The sequence below is a fragment of the Nicotiana tabacum genome, chromosome 13, assembly GCF_000715075.1.
Source record: "Nicotiana tabacum cultivar K326 chromosome 13, ASM71507v2, whole genome shotgun sequence".
NCBI lineage: Eukaryota > Viridiplantae > Streptophyta > Magnoliopsida > Solanales > Solanaceae > Nicotiana > Nicotiana tabacum.
In genome coordinates this window covers 75,345,981-75,365,822 of record NC_134092.1, presented here as the reverse complement: position 1 = coordinate 75,365,822, position 19,842 = coordinate 75,345,981, and the positions used below count along the sequence as shown (strand labels likewise).

The 19,842-nt window shown below is 41.0% G+C and overlaps 1 pseudogene; it reads left to right on the top strand.

Annotated features, from left to right (window-relative positions):
* The first annotated feature begins 347 nt into the window (after window positions 1-347).
* Window positions 348-2,085, top strand: LOC107788265 (G-type lectin S-receptor-like serine/threonine-protein kinase LECRK4; annotated as a pseudogene).
* Window positions 2,086-19,842: the final 17,757 nt, after the last annotated feature.

Genomic DNA, 19,842 nt, shown 5'->3' with positions numbered 1-19,842 from the left:
ATAACGAAAGAAAAAACATGGAAGGGGGAAAGAGAGAATTTTTTGTTTAATGAAATCAAAACATATATAACCCTCCAACGCGCAAAAGACAAACTTAAACCACCTAACACGCAAATGAAGGTAGAAAAAATCAAATAGGAATTGGCAAAATCTTAACGTCTCAGTACGTAAGACGGAGTTTTGAAAAATTTAATAAGAAGTTGACTCAGTTATTACATAATTTATGTCAACGTGTAAATCATTGGTACCATTTAAATTGAAAATGCCACTGCGTATATTAGTCAAAATATCCGTATACGAAAAGTAGGAAATATTGGATCTCACACTCTATTTTCCGATCTTCTGCCATGGCTAATTTAACAATTACTTTCATATTCTTGATGCTTTCAATGCTATTTGCAGCTGTTTAAGTTGGAGCACATAAGCAACCTTCCAACATAACCTTAGGTTCTATTCTTTATCCAAACCGAAATTTGAGTTCTTGGCTATCTTCTTCAGGCCATTTTGCATTTGGTTTCTACTCAAAAGGGGATGGATTTCAAGTTGGCATATGGTTTGAAAACATTGTCGCTTGGACTGCTAGTAGAGATGATCCTCCAGTTCATTCGGGTGGATACCTCGAGTTTACAAAAGAAGGCAAACTTATTCTATGGACAAAGTAGAACATGAAAGTCATTGCAGAATCTCCAAAGCCAATTACTTCAGCTTACATGCTTGATTCTGGTAACTTTGTTATCTATAATAAAACAGATGTCATTTGGGAATGTTTTGATTATCCAACGGACACCCTCCTCGTTGGCCAGCGCCTAATATCGGGCCACAACCTTGTCTCTAGTGTCAGTGAAATTGATCATTCAATTGAGAGATTTTATTTGAGTATGCAGGCTGATGGGAACCTTGTTGCATATCCAACCAATTACATATACCTGAGGCTTCCTACCGGGCTTTCATGTAACAAAGTAGAGGCGAATTCGGTAATGTTGATTCAGTTTTTGTGAGTCTTACTCCAAGAGGACAACTGTTTAGAAATGCTTCTAATGATTTTGGTTTTCAAGTGAATGAAATAGCAAATAGTTCAACTCGAACACCAAATAAGACAGTGATTTATCGCACTACTCTTGATCCTAATGGTATGTTTAGGCTTTATACACACAGTTTTGAAGGCATAGATGAATCGAGCTTGGAAATTAATTGGTCATCGCTAAAAAATCAATGCCAAGCCAGGGGATTCTATGGTGTAAACAGTTATTGTACTGCAAGAAATGGCAGCATCACATGTGCTTGTTCTTGTTTACCAGTATTTTTATATGTCAACCATGAAATGAAATTCCAAGGGCGCTATCGGAGATTTGTTTATGAAGAGTCTTGTGAAAGAAGCAACTCTACATTATTGGCCTACAATCTCACCATGATTCAACACTTAAAACTTGAGGATATCCATTTTCTTAGGTTTCAATCGTTGAGCAGGATTGCAGAAAATCTTGCTTGGAGGATTGTACTTGTTGGGCTACTCAATATGTGAATGGAGTTTGCAGCAAATTCAAGCTTCCATTAATCTATTCAACACTTGATCCAACTTATCAGTCTGTCAAGGCTTTTGTCAAGCAGAGCTACAATATTTCCCAAATTGCAGGCCACACTGTTCCCTATCCTGGAAAAGCTGGGAATAGAAATAAAAGCCGGAAAGAGATAATCTTGATTCTATCCCTGACTCTTGGCTTCGTAGCATTTATGCGTACGGTTGTTGCAATTTGTAGTTATCATTTCTACAGAAGCAGTGAGGGCCAATATCAAAAACTGTTGGAAAATCCATATTTGGGGCCAAACGAGGAGTTCACTCTTCGATCATTTTCTTACAGCGAGCTTGAAAAAGCCACTGAACATTTCAAGGAAGAGATAAGGCATGGTTCATTTGGAAATCTCTATAAAGGAATTTTATCAGAAGGTAATAGAACGATTGCTGTAAAACGACTGGAGAAGTTGGGTGATGAAGCAGAAAGGGAGTTTAAAGCAGAAATGACAGCAATTGGGCAAGCTCGTTGTCGCGACCCATTTTCTCGTGAAAGCGGGCTTTCGGCATTGTGACAACTCTTTTGAGTGGGAGGTAAAGTTTTAAAAGAAGAAGAGTCGCCACCTAATGATTTTTAAGATGCGTTAGGGCACCTATTATGCAAATGACTCTGTTTGACTAGTCAGCATCACCAAAGATCGGGTAAGGGCTCAAATTACCTCAAATAGAAAGTGTTAGGCACTCTTCGAGGTCCACAACTGTGGGTCCCGACCGAAAATAAGATTATGTGGATTACAATTAGGCTAAGTGATCAAATAAACAAAGTGAATGTAAAGGTCAAAGAATTTCATTACAACCTGATTAGTATAGATCTTAGTACGAATATAGAGATACAACTATTTGGATCTAATAACAACATATAAAAGAGGGGGAGGGGGTCTTAAGTTTTTTAGCCTAAAGGATCACCCCGTACAATATAAATAATACTTTGCAACTCCCTTGAGGTAGGTAGTTACGCATATTATTCAGCGGGCACAGACTATCATCTCCTACTGCCCGATTTTTATGTTAAAGTTGTTTACCTAAGCGCTCTAATCCAATTCTTAGTCGTGCCCTATGTGTGCACTATCCATCCCATACCTATGGTCTAGGAGGCATTGGACCTCTATTTAGGGTGGTTCTAGACTTAACTTAGGCTGCTCAAAATGATAAAACTAGGCGACATACAAAACAAATTGGACTTCAAATGAGAGCAGTTAAAGGCTCAAGTTAGCCTCCACACTTAGACAACAAATGCACGTAAAATAGGTTTTCACATTGAGCATTGGACAGTTTTAGAACTGAAGACAATTAGAAATCATTAAGCCCTATAGTCATGGTTTCTATGTGACCTTGGATTCAAACGCGCATATATGACATTACTGCTTCTAGTGGCTTAGACGAGGAAGCAGTAAACCATTTGTTGTTAACGCTGGTTTTAGATACCAGTTTTAGAAAGGTGACATTGTCCTACAGACATGATATCTAATAGTGGCATAGTTAAGCAAATGAAAATAGTTCTGGGAACCCAGACTTGACAAGGGGATAAACATTAAGCGAATGACAGTATCCTATAGGACAGATCTCTAACAATTGACAATCGAACCTTGATTTTATAACACTTTACCTCTATGAGCAGGTTATCTAGGTGGAGCAATAACAATAACAGTAGCTAATTGATTAGTCAAGGTCCTACAGGCATGACTTCTAGGTGAAAATAAAACATAAGCTAGTGAGATCCTATAGGCAGGGTATCTAAAGAATATGTTATAATCATACAAATCGAAAGAAAGTTCACTGGCATTTATTTCCTGTATGCTATCTAGTAGCACATAGCAGTAGAATAAATAGAGAGTTTACACCCGTGCTTTGATGGTAGACAAGTTATGTGAGTGTGTGAGTTTCCTAAAGGCATGATTTCTACCAGTGGAAGTTAAATGGCATATACAGCAAGTCAGATAACAAGTAAATCACATGAATCCTATGGGCATATTTTCTACCCTTGCATGCAAATATCAGAGTATACCCGTTCCCCAGTTTCACTATCACCCCAATTGTTCATTACAAAGTTATTACAGCCCCAATGATAAACATAATTACAAAATATTATTCAAGCAATGACAATAGGCCACAACGGGCCCAAAAGGAAATACCCAGCATTGCCTGGTCCTTCAACAACTCTCACAGAGCATACCCAGATTCCCAGCAGGGAACTATATTCATCAGCATAACCCAGAAGCCATAGTAGAACTCAAGCCAAACCTAACATCCATAGATTGACAAATATTACCCAGGCATTCAATCACTTAAACTAAACAGTTTACATATTTCGTGGATAGTAGAAAGAAAGAGATGAGTGTCAGAGATAGCTCAGGTCTCAGTAGCAAAGAGAGTGGCTAAAAGACCCCAAATCCTAGCGTGTCAGAGTTCACAAGAGTCTCAAATGGACCCTGAGCAGTGCTCACACTAGGGAGGTCAGTAGTAATAGTCTTGGTGGCCATGGCTTTCAGCCGGCCAAGAATGATAAGTTCAGAATAGCATAGGTAACAAATGAGAGGGAGTGGACAGTGGTGAAGGGACAGAAGTTGAGGAAATACACTTATAGTTTAGAAAGAAGACATAGCAAAGTTGAGAACACAGAATAGTTAATCAAAAGGTCAAGAAGATTTAGAAGCAGGTGCAACACTTAGCAAAAATAACATATTGTCAGAAAGCACGTTAGGAGTTGGAGGAGAATCAAGTTCCCTGAGATTACAAGATCAACCAGATTATCATACTAAGGTGCATATTATTAAACAAGTCTAAGTGGGGCACTAACTTAAAAGGTTTAAAGCTTAAAGGTCCAAATTATGCTAAGGATTCATCACAATATAAGACAGCCCTGTTAACTTATATCATGAAGCAGAAAAGTATCAAACATGGTATGAAAACACAAACTAAGATAACTATTCTAAAGGTTTCAAACAGTTACTAAGGATATAGGATTAAGCAAAATAGAGACATGCTGTGAGACATATCAACAGAGGAGGGGGGCAGATCATAGTTGATAGAAAAGGTCTTAACATAGATTAGAACACATTACATGTGCAAGTCTGTCGTTACAGATATTTAGGACATAGTGGGAAACCAAGCTCATGTCAAATAGCAAACGTAGGCATTCAAGTATTTACATAGTAGACTAATGCACTTAAGAGGGTTCAAATTATTCAAATTAGGCATAAACATGTCTCAGAACTGGCAGCATTAGGTAAAATTAAATACTAAAGAGGTTCAAAACAAATGCAAAACTAATCAAAGTTGCACACAAAAGTAGCCCAAAACACATTAAGCCATGAATTTCAGAGGTAAGAATGTGCGATTCATAAACACATAAGAAAGAAATTGCAAAGCCAAATGACTTACCAGTTAAACGGACAATAAGAAAGAACAAATTCCACAATGTTTCTGAGTATCAACAAAGAATAAGAACCCAGAATCTCAATGCGTCAAAGTTACCAAGGGCTTCAAAGGAACCTCGGGCAGTGCTCGCACCAAGAAAAGGTTGGAAAGTCAAATCCCGGTAGCCTTGGCTTTCAGCCGACCAAGAATCAAGGTATAGAACAAGAGAACGAGAGAACAATAAAGTGATAGCTCCAATATTTAGTGAAAATCTAGCGATTAAGGTCCGTCTCAAAAGGGAATGGGAGGGGTTTATATAGTGAGTGAAATCGAACAAGTAAACAAGAAACACTGTAAAATCAAACATAAATAAGGAAGTAATAACATGAAGAATCAATAAAAATCGGACTAGGGGAAAAAATAGGTAAACCCTAGTTGACAGAAATCAGAAATTGGCTAGAAATCCTGGCTAATCGGACCCATATAGCCTGGTCATGATGTATATGGACTAAATACTGTCCAGATTCAAGCGATTGAAGTTGAACGGACCCAAATCTAAGAGATAGTACTTGCCAAGTTTAGGCAAGTAATAAGTGATAGCATAGCCTTGCAAGTAGTACCGAGATAACACATAAAAGGTAAGGAAATCATGGAAAGAATGCATGATTGAGACGGATTTGGAGAAAATTGAGAGGTCGGCTACGATTTTTGAGGAGATGAGAAGAGAGGATTCAAAGGAAGCGTCTGGGAGGAAAATGATAGGGTTTTGGGGCGAGTTAGGTTAATTAAAATGGGGGAATGGCCAGGATTAGAGGAGAAGCGGGTGGATCAAGGAACGGGTCCCGACCGGGTTATAACTAAAGAGGTCATTTGGTCTTGGGCCAGGGGGTTGGGCTAAGGATACGGGGCCAATTTTGGTCCAAACAATTAGTATAAATCTGGACTATTATTTAAATAGGCAATATTTATCGAAAGTAACTTATAAAAATGATTAATAAATAAATAAAAATATTATTTATGCACCAAAATGATTAAAAATAATAACTTACTATTATAAAAAATATAAAATGCTATTTTGACATAAATAATATAAATAAAGAGCATTTATGTATGAATAAGGGTTATTACTGTAAAATTGTGCAAATAGCCTTTAAAATACTAATGTAATTATATAAAAATATGAAGTAAAATATTTGAAACCTGTGTTAAGGTGTAAATAATAATTTTAGGTAACTAACAACAACAACAACAACCCAGTAAAATCCCACTAATGGGGTCTTGGGAGGGTAGTGTGTACGCAGACCTTACCCCTACCCCGAAGGAGTAGGAAGGCTATTTCCGAAAGACCCTCGGCTCAAGAAAACAAAAAGACAAAAGGACAAAAGGAGACAATATTAGTATCACCACAGCAATCATAGGAAAAATAGGAACACCATGAAATGCAGAAGAAAGATGCAAAGCAAAAACGATAGCTAGTAAATATGATATGCACTAAAAAGCGAAGTAGTAAAACACAACATTGTCACTAGCTATCTTAGACAAAAACCCTACCTGGCTAGTCCCATAATGATACGAAGTAAGGCAAGACTCAACTACATCCTAACCTACAACTCTAATACTCGACCTCCACATCTTCCTATCAAGTATCATGTCCTCGGAAATCTGGAGCCTCGCCATATCCTGTCTGATCACCTCTCCCCAATACTTCTAAGGCCGCCCTCAACATCTTATCGTGCCCTCCACAACCAGTCGCTCACACCTCTGTACCGAAGCATCTAGGCTTCTCCTTTGAACATGTCCGAACCATCTAAGCCTCGCTTCCCGCATCTTGTCATCAATTGGAGCCACATGCACCTTCTCCCGAATAACATCATTCCTAATCTTATCTATCCTAGTGTGCCCGCACATGAACCTCAACATCCTCATTTCTGCTACTTTCATCTTCTGGATATGTGAGTTCTTAACAGGCCAACGCTCAGCCCCATACATCATGGCCGGTCTAACCACCGCTTTATAGAACTTACCTTTGAGTATTGGTGGCACTCTCTTGTCACACAGGACTTCAAATGCTAACCTCCACTTCATCCATCCTACCCCAATACGGTGTGTGACATCCTCGTCAATCTCCCCTCCCCCCTGGATAACCAAACCAAGGTACTTGAAGCTGCCTCTACTCGGGATGACCTGTGATTCAAGCCTCACATCCACGCCTACTTCCCCCAACTCAGCGCTGAACTTACACTCCAGGTATTCCGTCTTCATCCTTCTCAGCTTGAAACCCTTAGACTCAAGAGCCTGTCTCCAAACATCCATCCTCTCGTTAACACCGGCTCGCGACTCATCAATCAGAACTATGTCATCGGCGAATAACGTGCATCATGATACTCCCTTTGAATATGGTGTGTTAACGCGTCGATCACCAGGGCGAATAAGAACGGACTGAGCGCAGAACCTTGGTGTAACCCCATTACAACCGGAAGCCCCATCATACATGTCCTTAATCGCAATAAGGTAGGGAACCGACATACCTTTTGCCTCCAGGTATCTCCAGAGAACTTCTCTAGGAACCTTGTCATACGCTTTCTCTATGTCAATAAAGACCATGTGCAGATTCTTCTTCCTCTCTCTGTACAGTTCCACCAACTTCCTAACAAGGTGTATAGCTTCTGTAGTCTAACGACCCGGCATGAACCCGAATTGGTTGTCGGATACAGACATTATCATCCTCACCCTCACTTCAACCACCCTCTCCCACACTTTCATGGTATGACTCAATAATTTGATACCCCTATAATTATTACAACTCTGGATATCACCTTTGTTCTTATACAATGGGACCACCGTACTCCACCTCCACTCATCCGGCATCCTCTTCACCATAAAAACAACATTAAACAACCTAGTCAACCACTCCAAACCTGTTATACCCACACACTTCCAAAATTCCATCGGAATCTCGTCTGGCGTAGTCTGCTCCAACTCATCTTACGCATAGCTCCCACGACCTCTTCAACCTCGATACACCTGCAGTATCCAAAGTCATGGTGACTCTCGGAATGCTCCAATTCGCCTAGCACAATATCCCGATCCCCTTCTTCATTCAGAAGTTTATGAAAGTAAGTCTGCCATCTCCTCTTAATCTGGGTATCTTCCATCAATACTCTACCATCTTCTGCCTTGATGCATCTCACTTGGTCCAAATTCTGAGCCTTCCTCTCTCTCAACTTGGCTAGACGGAATAACTTCTTCTCCCCGCCTTTTTTACTCAGTTCCTCGTACATACGACCATAAGCCGCAGTCTTAGCCTCTGTGACCACCAGCTTAGCCTCCTTCCTAGCTATCTTATACCTCTCCATGCACGCTCGCCTCTCCTCCTCACCTATGCTCCCCACTAACTTCAGGTACGGCACCTTCTTCGCTTCCACTTTACCTTGGACCACTTCATTCCACCACCAGTCTCATTTTTGCCCACCAGAGACACCCATCGAGACTCATAACACCTCTCTCGTAGCCTCCCTAATATAGTCTGTTGTCGCTGAACACATAGTGCTCGCGTCACCACTGCTCCTCCAAGCTCCCATTGCCGACAACCGCCCCTCCAACTCTTGGGATTTATCCTTAGTTAAGGCTCTCCACCTAATTCTCGGTCTTCCTCGAGTAGACTTTTTCCTCCTCTTTAACATAATACCAACGTCCATCACCAAGAGCCTATGCTGAGTCACGAGTATCTCACCCGGAATCACCTTGCAATCTTTGCACAATCCTCTCTGACCCCTCCTGAGGAGGAGATAGTCAATCTGAGTCTTTGCCACCGCATTTTGAAAAGTAACCAAATGCCCCTCCCTCTTCAGAAAGCTAGAGTTCGCAATCACCAACCCAAAAGCCTTAGCGAAGTCCAACAGCTATGTACCTCCTCTGTTCCTCTCCCCAAAACCGAAGCCTCCATGAACCTCGCCATAACCACCTGTAGTCAACCCAATATGCCCATTGAAATCCCCTCATATGAATAGCTTCTCAGTAGGCGGAACCTGGCACACAATCTCATCTAACCCCTCCCAGAAGCGCCGTTTAACCTCCTCATCTAGGCCCATATGCGGCGCATAGGCGCTCACGACGTTTAGGTGCACTCTCCAACCACCAACTTAATAATTATCAATCTATCATTCACTCGTCTAACCTCGACCACAGACTCTCTAAGTTCCCTTTCCACCAATATGCCCACTCCATTCTTACCTTTCTGGACTCCTGAGTACCAAAGTTTATACCCGTCTGCGTCATTCGCCCTCGACCCTACCCACCTAGTCTCCTGGACACACGCTATATTGACCCTCCTCTTCTGGAGGATCTTCGCCAACTCTATAGACTTACCCGTCAATGTACCTACGTTCCATGACCCAATTCTCAACCTACAGACACCCTTGTTCCCTTTACCTCCCTTGCCTCCTGCCCCACCCCCTAACCCCTTCCCTACCTCCCGCCCCATCCCCCAAGGACATGACCTCACTCGACCATCCCAGACCACAATCACTATACCTACGGCAGAGTAAAGGGAATCACTATCACACACAAGGCAACAGACCAAACCAGAAGAAGACAAGTTGCAACTACAAGCACACTAATACGGTGAATAAACTAATATGAACTAAGATGATAGCAATTTAACTAACACAACAAAGGGAAACTGGAAAATGGTAGGTACCAACTCATGCGAGTCCAATATTACCAAATAGCAAATTCTAAGCAAGAACAATAGAACCTGAAGTCACAACGAGTGCCGAGAAAGGTGTTGTCCACAACAGCTATATTTTGGAAGTTCCCGCCTGCTTCGCCCGAGGCTCGCTGGAAAATTGTCTCAGCTGCCGCCGCTAGGCTACGTCAGTACGCCAGAAAATAGGGGGACCAGGGTGAAAGAGACGAGGAATAGGGGAGAGAGAAAGAAGGGTGAAGAAGAAAAGGGAAATATAAAAGGGGGGGGGAGATCTTGAAAGCAAAAGGGGGGGACAAGAAGACAAGAAAGAAAGGGAAGTAACGGGGAAGAAGAAGAAAGAAGGAGAGAGAAAGAGAGGAAAAGAAGATATGGGGTGGGGTGGGGTGGGGTGGGAGTCTTACCTGGTCCGGTGGTCGCCGGAGGTCCGGTGATAGGGATGATGGAGAGATCGGAGAAAGATGTTAGAGAGAGACGCGTTAAAGTTGGAAAGTACTTCTTGAAAATGTTTCCGAACTAAAAGATTTTAAGTTGGTGGTAATAATTAGGTAACTAAGTCATCACAAAATAATTTGAAGGAGTAATTAATAATTATTCAACTAATTTAAGTACAGGGAAATCAATTTAAAAACTCTAAAAATTATGAAAAATTATAGAAAATGCTCGTATAGATTTGTAAACTAAATAATGATGCGAAAAATGATATTTGAAAGTATATATATTATTTAAGAAAATATGAGGGTAAAATTGGGTATCAACAGCCGCCCCTCTTTACCTGGGAATGATGAAAGAGCTGTTGGGTAAAGAAAATGATGACAAATTTTGGCCGAATTGAGTGAGAAATGATTTGATCTTAAAAGTTGGGGCCGACCCCTAGTTCCTGAGTTGCCTACATATCTCTGGTGTTACGGGAATCAGGCCGTATGTAGTTCTGGATCAAACGACAAACGAAACCGAGGGAGTTGTTATAAGAATGATCGTATGTTTTTGGAAAGGGTTCTTTTGGGCATGATAGTATCGGATGTATTTATGCGAAATCATGAATGTGAATTTGAAATGTTGCAGATATATCACTAAACAAATATTTGAACGGTCATAGAGTGAAAGGCAGGAATTGATGGTGGTCGGTTATGTTTGAAATAACTGTAGGATGTGAACGTTGTGAACGGAAACTGGAGCGAAGATTGCTACCGTTTGGAGAACGGTTACCTCCTAGATTACCTGCAAAACTTAAAACATGGTGCATGCAAATATATACGGGTTATTGCGAGAATTTAAACGTTATGCAAATTCCCTTCGGACCATGAAGGTTGTCTTTGGACGGTGAGGATAATATCCTTAGACCATGACGTCCTGGGCCATGAAGCGCGTGATAAGGGATTCGCAGGCCATGAGATGGTGTCCTCGGGCTGTGAGGATGGTGCCTCTGGACTATGACGCCTTTGACTAATGGTGTGCAATTTTGAGAGATCCTCACGCCATGGAATGGTGTCTCCCGACTATGAGGATGATGCCTTCGGACTATGGCGCCTTTGGACAAACTGGCGATGTTTCAGCCCATGAAATGTAAAGATATGATGCTTGGTCATATGCGAAATGAGACAAGACAAGGCTTAGTCTTGTGTAAGATGAGGGCAGTGCATAGCCCTAGGTGAATAGAGGATAGTGCCAAGTCTTAGATAGCGTAATGGAGATAGTATTTAATCTTATGCGAGGAAAAGGCAGTACTTAGACTTATGCAATTAGTGAGGCAATGTTCAATCTCGATGCGAAGAAAGGCAGTGCTTAGCCTTATGCAATTAGGGAGGCAATGTTTAGCCTCATGCAATTAGGGAGGCAACGTTTAGCCTCATGCAAAGAGGAGACAATTCTTAGTCTCATGCAGGTAAAGGAAGTGCTTAGCCTTATGCGATTAGGGGGGCAATGCTTAACCTCATGCAAAGAGGATACAATGCTTAGTCTCATGAAGGGAAAGGCAGTGCTTAGCCTTATGCAATTAGGGAGGCAATGCTTAGCCTCATGCAAAGATGAGACAATGCTTAGTCTCATGCAGGGAAAGCAATGCTTAGCCTTATGTAATTAGGGAGGCAATGCTTAGCCTCATGCAAAGAGGAGACAATGCTTAGTCTCATGCAGGGAAAGGCAGTGCTTAGCCTTATGCAATTAGGGAGGCAATGCTTAGCCTCATGCAAAGAGGAGACAATGCTTAGTCTCATGCAGGGAAAGGCAGTGCTTAGCCTTATGCAATTAGGGAGGCAATGCTTAGCCTCATGCAAAGAGGACACAATGCTTAGTCTTATGTAGGAATACGAGACAATTCTCAGTCTCGATGCAAAGAAAGGCAGTGCTTAGCCTTATGCAATTAGGGAGGAAATGCTTAGCCTCATGCAAAGAGGAGAGGGAGCTTAATCTTTTGGAAATGATGAAAAGGCGGTGAGAAAGTAAGGTATTTCTTAGCTGGAGGTATTTGCGCTAGGTAATTTGTCGCCATGAAGGTAGTGACTTGATGTATCTGCGGATAATGTTGTTTTATCGTGCCTGCATCCAAAGAAAAATCGTAAATTTTATGGGGGGAAGGTTGGTTCGTGCTTTAGTCTTCTTGCTTTGTCTTTGCTCCTACCTTGAGATCCTGTTTGAGTTACCCTAGTTACATCTGGCTGTCATAGAAATAAAGTTTTCCAAAAAATATGCATGCATTTGATAAATATAGTTATTTGAAATGTAGTAGTATGCGATATCAAGTAATTTAGATGAACCGATGACTGTGACATATTTTAGAGACATCGTGACCTCCTTGCCTCAGAATTTTGAGGGTCCTAGTTTAAATGCATACTTTTGACAATACTTTTGGTTGTTCCGCATATGACGAAGTTGGCTGAACTTGCGATTTTGCCCCAGTTTCTAATCGGGGGGAAAATGAAGATTTTATTAAGATGTGACCGAACCCACATGGCTGCCTACGTATCCCCTCTTTAACAGGAATCAGGTCAAGCGTAGTTCAGTTACATCAAATGTAGAAATGTAAACAATCCTAAACATAGTATCTCTTGACTGCGTCTGAGTTGATAGGTTTTGGCCAAATCTCTCCGTCCATTTCTACAAATATAGGTGCTCCTCCTATTAATACTCGATGAACCATGTAGGGACCTTGCCAATTGGGTGAAAATTTCCCTTTAGCTTCATCTTGATGCGGGGAAATTTTCTTTAGCACCAATGCCCCTGTGCGAATTGCCTTGGTCTGGCCTTTTTGTTGAAAACTCTTGCCATTTTATTATGGTAGATTTTACCGTGACATACCGCATTCATTCTTTTTCCATCGATGAGATCCAGTTGTTCATATCGGCTCTGTACCCATTCTGTGTCGTTGAGCTCAGCTTCTTGTATAATTCTTAAAGAAGGGATCTCTACTTCGGCAGGAATAACCACTTCAGTACCATAAACCAATAAGTAGGGAGTTGCCCGGTTGATGTGCGAACCATTGTACGATACTTGAGCAGAGCAAATGGCAGCTTCTCGTGCCATTGTTTGTAATTGTCTACCATTTTCCTTAGTATTTTCTTGATGTTTTTGTTGGCGGCTTCTACAACTCCATTCATCTGCAGCCTGCTTTGGAGTTCTTATGCTTGATCTTGAAAGTTTCACACATGGCTTTCATTAAATCACTGTTGAGATTGGCGGCGTTGTCGGTGATGATTGACTCTGGTACTCCAAACCGACAAACAATGTGATCCCGAACAAAATCTGCGACGACCTTCTTAGTTACAACTTTGTAAGATTCGGCCTCAACACACATTGTGAAATAATCTATGGCCACTAGAATGAACCTATGCCCATTTGAAGCAGCGAGTTCGATTGGACTGATGACATTCATGCCCCAAGCGGAAAAAGGTCAGGGTGCACTTGTTGCATTGAGTTCATTGGGCGGCACTCATATCATATCAGCATGTATCTGGCACTGGTGACACTTCTGGACATACTTGATGCAGTCTGTTTCCATAGTCATCCAGAAATATCCTTCTCTTAGTATTTTCTTGGCTAAGACAAAGCCATTCATGTGCGGTCTACAGGTTCCAGCATATATTTCCTCGAGCAATTTGGATGCTTCCTTGGCATCGACACACCGTAATAATCCTAGATCTGGAGTCCTTCTATATAGAATTCCTCCGCTTTGAAAGAAATGGTTGGCTAACCTTCGGAGTGTGCGCTTCTGAGTATGAGTTGCATATTCCCGATACTCTCCCTTTGCCAAGTATTCGTTGATATCGTGGAACCAAGGATTCCCATCCCTTTCTTCTTCAACATGAGCACAATAAGTCGGTTGTTTATGAATTCCTATTGGGATAGGATCGATGAAGTTCTTGTCTAGGTGTTGTATCATGGAAGACAAAGTGGCCAATGCATCTGCAAACTCATTTTGTATCCTCGGAACATGTTTAAACTCTATGTTCGTGAACCTCTTGATCAGCTCTTGTACAAAGTACAAATATGGTAATATTTTGGTGCTCTTGGTAGCCCACCCCCGGCATAAAGGATGTAAGTACTGTCGAATAGCACTAGTATGTATAACTCAACACCCTCTCAATAGAATGACAAATAATACAAACAAGATTATCATAATGTTAATGGAAGCTTTAATCAACATCAAACCTCAATTTAGGATCAAGACAGTGTTTTAATCAATTTCCATATTTCACATTGGGAGAGTTTTAGTATCGATATACCATTGTCCACAATACCATTATTCACAATACCAATACCATTATTCACAATTCTAATACTATTATTCACAATACCAATACCATTATTCACAAATACCAATACCATTATTCACAAAACCAATACCAGTGTACTCTTAGCACGGAGTCCAATCATGACCCGATCAGCTAAGCTATCTTATTAGAGACATCAACCACAATTACTTTCAGTATCAGTACCACCGTCATTAACACGGAGTCCGATCACGACCCGATCGGATAGACTATCCATTAGGGACATCAACCATAATCACAATTTCAATTACAATTTCCAGCACAATCACCAACATGTGTGCGGCATGGTGTCCGATCACGACCCGACCGGCTAGGTTGTCTTATTTGAGACATCAACCTTTTTATATCAATCACCACATTTCACATTACTTTCACATCTTTTCGTTTTATTGGCACTAGTGGCCATAATTTATAAGATCATTCATGGCATGTTGGCCATATTCAGTATTTCATGCTCACCTTATCAATTTCAAATATCATCATCATCAACAAAAACCAATACAATTCAAATCAAGGTGTGTAGTACACATGTGAGCAATTTAGAGTCTAAGGCACATAGAGATATTTCACAAAATTTGGCGTAATAGCCTTCGTTTGAACTTGACTTAAAGTCGAAACATTATTAATGCATAGCCCATATTTTAACACATTATTAATACATAGCCCATATTTTAACACATCGCATATATTTGTGGGTTGCGCATGTGGCGAGACAAGGTGGAAACATTGTTATGCACGTGTGGTGAGACAAGACGGGCACTTACTTTATTATTGCACACGTGGCGAGACAAGGTGGGTTGTGTCAGGGATTGATTTGTGATGATTTGTGGCCTGGGGGCATTCTTGTTGTTGATATTTTTGTAGTGGTATACGTACCTGTGTGAGCTTTATTTTGTGAAAGCTGTGAGAAAATATTGTACGTGTTGGCCATTTTTTTTCCTTATGCTTATTTGCTGATATGGACTATGGTAGGACACTTGCACAAGCATACACGTAGTTAAGCACTCTTATCAGATAAGAGGTGTTCTTGATATTGTTGAGCATAGATGCTCACCCTTGTTTACTTGCCTTCTATGTGAGAATGGCTCTATTCGCACGTGAGTCGTCAGTGCGGTTATGAGATGTTATGAGGGCACAGGATGCCAAGTGTTAGGGTTCAGGTATTGAGACCCGTGAGTTGTGATTTGTCCGAGGTTCGGTACCTCGTGGAGTTGTTGACTAAAACCTAATGTAAAAGCGATTGTAGTTGCTGAGTTATTACTTGTCCTTGTTGTATTTGTGATTTCGGATTTAGGTTGTGTTCCATTCACTTTTCTGTGTCATTTTCATGATATTCCCCTGATACTTGTTGTTTCCTTCCTTATTGCCATTACTGTATTGTGAGCCATATTGCAGTCTTTATGTAGACATCATACTTCTGTTGTTCATATACTTATACATGTTCAGTTTATTAGACTAGTGGGTGTCTTGATTGTTCCTCGTCACTACTCCACTGAGGTTAGTCTGGATACTTACTAGGCACCGTTATGGTGTGCTTATTCTACACTTCTGCACATTTTTGTGCAGATCCAGGTACTTGTTCATTAGCTAGCTGTGTGTACTGTTGTTGTGGAGACTCAAGTTAAACTTGTTGCTGCGTTCGCAGGCTTCGGAGTCACCTTCAAATTTTTATTTTGCACTGTTTATTCTTATTTCTGGACAGTTGAATTTAGAAGTTTTCTAGCAAACACTCTGTAGAGCTTATGACTTGTACTACCGATTTTGGGAATTGTAAATTTAAGGGATTTCTGCTTCAAATTGTTAGATGTTATTTAAATAATGTTGTTGCTTCAATTAATGTTAGGCTTACCTATTCCCTAAGACTAGGCGCCATCACGACACCCAACGAAGGGAAAATTGGGTCGTGACATGAGGTAAGTCCGTTGTGCTTATTTTTGATCAATAATCTTGCTTTCCCATTTATTTTCCTACCTAGTTAGTGTGTATTTAAGGTGAAAATTGGGAGTTGGAGGCTAGGGATTTGAAGAGTTTGATTTGGGGTTTTGAGTGGTCATTTGAGGTCGGATTTTGATAAATTTGGTATGGTTGGACTCGTGAGTAAATGGGCTTTCGGATTTTGTGATTTTTTTTCGATTCCGAGACGTGGGCCCAGGTCGACTTTTTAGGGCAAATTTCAAACTTTTTGTTAAAGTATTGATTTCATTAATTAGATGAGTCTATTATAGTTGTATTTATGATATGCAATTGTTTTTGGCTATATTTGGGCCATTCAGAGTCGGATATTCGTGGAAAGGCATTGTTACCGATTGATTGAGCTTGGTTCGAGGTAAGTGGCTTGCCTAACCTTGTGTGGGGGAACTCTCCTTAGGATTTGGTACTGTTTTTGATATATGAGCGCCGTGTATGTGAGGTGACGAGTGCGTACACGGGCTGTTGTTGCAAAACTCCATTTTCATTAAGTAAAATACTTGTCTTCCGTTAACTGAGCTATACTAGCATATGAATTATCCTGTTTAGTCTAGGACAATATGTCTACGTGTCTTAATTGCTTATGTGAACTCTGTGCAGCATGCTTTGTGAATTTCCTGCCTCTTTCCTTGACTGGTACTTAGTCTAAATCGTAAGATTTCGTGATGTAGTTGTATTTCTATGGCTTGCGCTGCATATTTACTTTGGGACTACGGAACGGTATGCCAGTAGATCCCCCTGCTCCGCATATTTACTTTGGGACTACGGAACGGTATTCCGGTAGATCCCCCTGCTCTACATATTTACTTTGGGACTATGAAACGGTATTCCGGTAGATCCCCCTGCTCTGCATATTTACTTGGGGACTATGGAATAGTATTCCGGTAGACCCCCTGCTCTTCATATTTACTTTGGGACTACGGAACGGTATTCCGGTAGATCCCCCTGCTCTGCATATTTACTTTGAGACTAAAGAACGGTATTCTAATAGATCCCATGTTGTTATTTCAGTGTACTGAGTTGTTGACTTGCTACGATTTCATTCTTTGTTCAATTTTAGTACTTATTTTACTGCAATATTTCATTCTGTCTTAGTTTATTATATATATACCAGTAGGGCCCTGACCTGATCTCGTCATTACTCGACCGAGGTTAGGCTTGGCACTTACTGGGTACCGTTGTAGTGAACTCATGCTACTCTTCTGCACATATTTTGTGTGCAGATCCAGGTACTTCTTATCAGCCCCGCTACTAGTTGAGAGTGCTTGCTGCTGTACGGATACTTCAAGGTATATCTGCCGCGTTCGTAGACCTCGAAATCCCCCTCTATTCCCTCCTATGTCATTTACCTTCCTTACTTCTGTTATTAGACTCTGGTGTATAGAGATACTAGTTTCCTTTGTAGCTTGTGACTTATGATGTTCCGGGTTATGGAAATATTATGTATTACTGGAGTGATGGCTACTGTACATGCCAAGCGGCATTGTTACCAGTCATTTAGTTACTTGTTGCAGATAGTCGTTAAGTTTTGTTTCCATTTTGTTATTTCCGCATTTCGTTAGGCTTACCTAGTCGTAGAGACTAGGTGCCGTCACGACGTCTTACAGAAGGAGAATTGGGTCGTGACAGAATGTTTCTAAGGAGGGAAGGATGTTACACCCCTCTCACGACCCCAAAACCTAACGTGTCGTGATGGCACCTATCGGTGCTACTAGGCAAGCCGACCTTCCCAAAAATACTTCCAAACTAAATATAAAAGTAAAGTAAAGCTTTCCATATGAGGAATTTTTCGTAAAATCAAAGTTAAACTCAAATTTGGAACAAAGTGCGAAAAAACGAGCCCCAAACATCGGGGTGTCATCCAAGTCATGAGCGTCTAAGTATTTAAAACTATTACAGCCAATGTCTAAATATCAATACAAAACGGCAAGAAATGTGGAAAGAGTAACAAGGTCCTGCGGACGCTGGCTATCTTGCAGTCTCCGAAACTCAAACAGGCCTGGACTCAACAATCTTCGTGCTCAGACACACCTGGATCTGCACATGTAGTGCCGGGGTGTAGTATGAGTACAACTAACTCAGCAAGTAACAGAAATAAATAAGGAATCGAGAAGTAGTGACGAGCTATACAAAACAATTCAGTTGATAATTTTCACAGTTAAGAGTAAACATGAGTAAAAGATCAATTGCATAATTAACAATTCCAGCCAAACAATTATCAGCTAGATGCAGCAACAAAGTGAAATAGATGAAACCTCACAGACACTGTCACTCAAACCCTCAATAACTCGACACTCAACTCTCAGCCCTCAATGCACACGCTCAATAGGTACCTGCGCTCACTGGGGGTGTTCAGACTCATGAGGGACTCCTACAGCCCAGGCGCTATAATCTGCACGGACAACTCACGTGCTATAATATCATATCTGGATCCGCACGGACAACTCACGTGCTACACGGACAACTCACGTGCCATAGTATAAACATAAGGATCCGCACGGACAACACACGTGCCATATAACTGTCACGCGCCAAACTCAGGGAGCGCGACCGGCGCTCAACTGAGAGAACCCGGCCGAGCAAGCCTATTAGACTTCCTTCTACCCAAACTCATCCATGAATAAAGAGGAGATGTACTCCATTAATCAATCACTGAAAAGATTTTATTAACAACTTCCTTTTCATTCCCATGAGTAGCTCCATTCATAATTTCCAAAACATTACGAGTTTATAGAATTAATGAAAAACATAATTTCCAAGTACCAACATTTCTAGTTCAATTCCCAACATCAACCATAACCCAACCGGTCTACGGAGCCTCTAAGTACAACTGAAGAGTAATATGGAAATACCGGCAACAAGGCTCCGGCTATACCTCAACCACAAAGTACATGAGAAACAAAAGATACATGACCCCAAAATGAAGTGGGGCTCACCAAATCGGCTGAAAGGAGTGCACTACTATCACTGATCAATGCCACCTACTGTAAAACCACCTGCATCCATTATAGATGCAACGCCCCCGGCAAAAGGGACGTTAGTACTGTCGAATAGCACTAGTATGTATAGCTAGAAATCCTCTTTCAAAATAGAATGCCCATATGATCTATACGTAGAACACATAATATAATGTAATTGAAACAACCTGTACAAATAAGGACAACAAAAGGGGCACCTATTGTCTGCATTAATAATGTGTCTCATTAGACCGTCCACAGGATTTCATCACACAATATACCTATGCGTTTCATAGACCGTCCATAGGATTTCATAACACAGTATACCTATGCATTCATAGACCGTCCACAGGATTTCACAACATACTGTACCTATGCATTTCATAGACCGTCCACAGGATTACATAATACAATGTACCTATGCGTTTCATAGACCGTCCATAGGATTTCATAACACAATATACCTATGCGTTCATAGACCGTCCACAGGATTTCATAACATAATGTACCTATGCG